The following is a 4,496-nucleotide window of genomic DNA, read 5'->3' on the forward strand; positions in this document are numbered from 1 at the left end:
GCTATACCTTAGTGAAATCATGTGATAGGTGCCAAAGGTTAGGGAACATTTCTAGGCGTCACGAATTACCACTGACAAATATTTTGGAAGTGGAACTTTTTGATGTCTGGGGCATAGATTTCATGGGACCTTTTCCCCCTTCTTTTGGTCAATCTTACATATTATTAGCTGTGGATTATGTTTCGAAATGGGTGGAAGCAATCGCCACCAGTACTAACGATGCTCGTGTTGTAGTTAAATTTGTGCACAAGAACATTTTCACAAGGTTTGGAACACCAAGAGCTATCATAAGTGACGAAGGTACGCACTTTTGCAATAAAATTTTCAATTCACTGATGGCTAAATACAATGTGAAGCACAGAGTGGCATTGGCATATCATCCTCAGTCAAACGGACAAGCTGAAATATCCAACCGGGAAATCAAACAAATCTTAGAAAAGACTGTCAATACAAACCGGAAGGATTGGGCTATAAAGTTGGATGATGCACTGTGGGCTTATAGGACAGCATTCAAAACACCTATAGGGATGTCTCCATATAGGTTGGTTTTTGGTAAAGCCTGTCACTTGCCGCTGGAATTGGAACATCGAGCATTCTGGGCAGTTAAGAAATTGAATTTTGACTTGAAAGCCGCTGGTGATGAAAGAAAACTACAGTTAAATGAAATGGAGGAATTCCGCAATGAAGCCTATGAAAATGCCAAGATTTATAAAGAACAGACAAAAAAGTGGCATGATAAGCTCATTGTACGAAAGGAACTAAAACCAGGACAACAAGTACTCTTGTTCAATTCCCGTCTTAAGTTGTTTCCTGGTAAGTTGAAATCGCGTTGGTCAGGTCCATTTTTGGTGGAGACAGTGTATCCTCATGGGGCGATTGAGCTAAAATGCAGTGATGGGAGGACTTTCAAGGTGAACGGCCAAAGAGTTAAACCATATTATGGAAATGAAGTAAGGCACCTTGACAACATTCCTTTGGGCGGATCAACTTGATATAGACTGATGGTAGTCAGGCTGATGACGTTAAACCAAGCGCTTACTGGGAGGCAACCCAATTCTTTGTTTCTTGTTTGCATTGTGATTTCAGTTTTGATTTTATTTTAATCATGTTATTTTTAGTTGTGTATTTTTAATATAGTGTATGCTTATATCTTCCCAAATTTAATGAATCCCAATTGTTTTCTTTTCAGGAATGAAAATTTGAGAAGAAAATATTTTGACGAAACAGGAGCGCCCTTACAGTCTCATGAGCACTGCACCTATGCTTGAGGTGCATTCAAAATACAGAAAATTCGAAGCAGGAGTGCACCCGCAGCACAAAAACAGCGCCCCCGCGCTAGGAGTGCCGAGTTGACACCGCCCCCGCGGTGCGTACACTACCGCACCCGCGGTGTGCTGTAGGAAGAAATGCACGTACATGCCGAACACACAGCGCACCCGTGCTGCTTAAGTTTCTGCCCCTGCGCTAAACTGCCGAGACAAGAGCGCGCCCGCGCTCCTTAGCATACCGCACCCGCGCTGCGTCAATGGAAAAATTCATGCAAATGCCGAGAAAATAGCGCACCCGCGCTACTCTAAGACCGCACCCGCGCTGTAAGTTCGAACAAAGCAACGCTCCCGCGGTGCTTCCATTACCGCACCCGCGGGGCTTCCTTTTTAAGACACAATCGGGATTTCTTCTTCATTACCGAAACTCACACTCAAGAAAACCCACTTCCACATTTTCGAAATCCCTACTCCAAACACAACTCATACACCAAATTCTTGTTCTTCTTTCAACAAATTCATCACTACAACTAACAAATCTTCACACATTCCATCAAATACCTCATTTCTTTACATCAAATTCACAAATCCAACCTAGGGTTGAAAAAAAAGGTTTCGAAAATCTTTCAAGATTTGAGTGGAGCTTTGAATTAATTCTTCAAGAAACATTTCAATACACTCAAGGTGAGCCAATTCATTGCATATTTGTTGGAAAATTCGAGATTGTTGGTGTTAGTGGCTATAGAAGGAATAATTGGTGAATACATTCTTCATTTTGGGGATATTGTTCATTGATTGTTGTGTATATTGTTGTGTTGTGGATATTATTTGTATTGAGTTTGGGGGAGTAAAAAAATCATTGAATTGTGAGAATTGGGTTGAAGTAAAGTTGGTGTTTGCAAGGTGTTTGACAAAATGCCATTAAAAAGAAAATCATCAAAAGGTGCTTCATCCTCATCAAGGGTGAATTATGATGCGACTCGGTTTTATAATGAGAGGGCGGAGGAACAATATGGGAAGATTTTTAATAGAAGCATTATTAAAGAGAGGGGATTTGATCTTAGTGCCCCTGATACACAAATTGAACAAATGCTTAGGGATCGACATTGGGAGGAGTTTGGAAGACAGCCACAGGATGCTGTCATATCACTGGTGAGAGAGTTCTACGCTAACTTAAAGGTTAGATATGATCGGTTAGTGGTGTTTGTGAGAGGTAAAGATGTCGCTTTTGATGCACGTACAATCAACACTATATATGGCTTTCCTGAAATCATGCACGACGAGTACGAAGAATATAGAAATGGGCATGTTGATTATGACAGTATTCTTCAGACTATATGTATACAGGGAGCCGAATGGCGAATGAGAGACAATGTGCACTTGAGCCTCGCAAAGTCTGACCTCAAGGAAATGGCCAAATATTGGTATTCTTTCATTTCTGCGAGAATCAAACCTACCGAACACACAACGACCGTTATCAAGGAGAGGGCCATCCTCATTTTTTGCATCATAACAGGAAAAACAATTGACTTAGGTCGATTGCTTCAGAATTCAATTTATGATTATGCAAGTGGCAACTCTCCGAGTGGACTTCTCCACCCCTCTCTCATCACCATATTGTGCCAACATGCGGGAGTGATTTGGGCTCCGAATGAAGAAGTTCTGAAGCCGAAAAATCCTATTGTGATAGCTCAGGCATTTATGGGAGTCAGAAATGATCAGGCTGAAGCACGTAGAGCTCAAAGGGCATTCAATCAGAGGGCTGCAGAGAGACGTGACCAAGCCCAAGCTCAAGAGCCACAGCCGCAACAAAGACATAGGAGAAATCGGTTGAATCAGTTGGAAGAGGATATGAGGGTACAACGCCAAGAGATGGATGCTTTTCGGTATAGGACCGATACATTCATGGATTACATGATGGATTTCACTACGGTGTTGGCTCAGCAGTTCCCATCTGCTTCTACTTCAGGACATCCATTTCCACCTCCTCCACAGTGGCCACCTGTCTACCACCCGCCAGAGTTCCAACCACCCCACCATGATGACGACGACGAGGATGATGGCAATGACCACTGACGGTCGTTGCCCAGTGTATGTGCATTTTCCTATTTATCATGACTATTTACATCGAGGACGATGCACATGTTTAAGTTTGGGGGAGTTATTTTATTCTATCTTTGTGTGTTTATTTATTTATTTAGAGGGTTTATTTGTTTATTTGCTTTTGTGTGTTTATTTACTTAATGTATTTTTGTGTTTAATTTTTTTGGTTTATTTTGTGTGTTTGTAGTATTTTTAGTCATGAAATGTTTAATGAATTGGCCAATGATGAAATTTTTTTTTAGAAAAGCAATGTCATGCATCAAATTCATGTTAATTGACCACTTTGAAAATTTAGAGAATAATCATGAGATTTGGTGAGTTTGAGACTTAAAATTTCTATAAAACTTTGTGATTTTTATTTTGACATTGAAATAAAATTTTTGCAAACATATAAATGATTTAGGCAATCTTTGAATTCATTTGGGCCATGTATATTATTCATAAACATTCATTTGAAGCCCTTTTGAGCCTATATGAGAAAAGAGTTGTGTTTTCTTTTAATTTCTTTGGAAGCCAAGCACATTTCTTTTTGAATATATATGTATTTGGTTGATGCATTGAGACATCATTTTCACGATGATTAGAAGTCTACTCTTTGACGGTGAATTGAGATTTTGTCTAGAACTATCCAAACATCACTCGAGGCGAAATACGGACAAATTATGATTTAGGAATGATTTAGGTGATTTTTGGATCGATTGAGCCTTTCAAGCTACCAAATAAATTAATTTATCATTTGTCACCTCTTTGTACTTATATGAATTTGAATGGCACACTTAAATATGTGTAAAAGACCCCCATTCAAATATTTTTTCAAGAATCCCACAATTACCAACCTTTTGAATATCTTATACAATTAATTCTTACCTTCTCAAGGGAGTAAGAATTTGAAAGAAATCGATTTTCTCCTACAAAAGAAAAATGACTAATGATACATTGTTGAAAATTGGAGAAAAAAAGGGGAAAAAAAGAGATGAGATGAATAAAGAAAAGAAAAAGATAAAAATTGGAAATGGAAAGAAATAGTGGAGTGTGCAAAAGAGAAGAAATTCAATTTACTCCCTTATTTGAACTCCTAGACTTTATTTGTAGCCATGAACCGAGCCTAACATTATAACCATTAAAAAT

The sequence above is a fragment of the Primulina eburnea genome, chromosome 9 (assembly GCF_022965805.1).
Source record: "Primulina eburnea isolate SZY01 chromosome 9, ASM2296580v1, whole genome shotgun sequence".
Classification (NCBI taxonomy): Eukaryota; Viridiplantae; Streptophyta; class Magnoliopsida; order Lamiales; family Gesneriaceae; genus Primulina; species Primulina eburnea.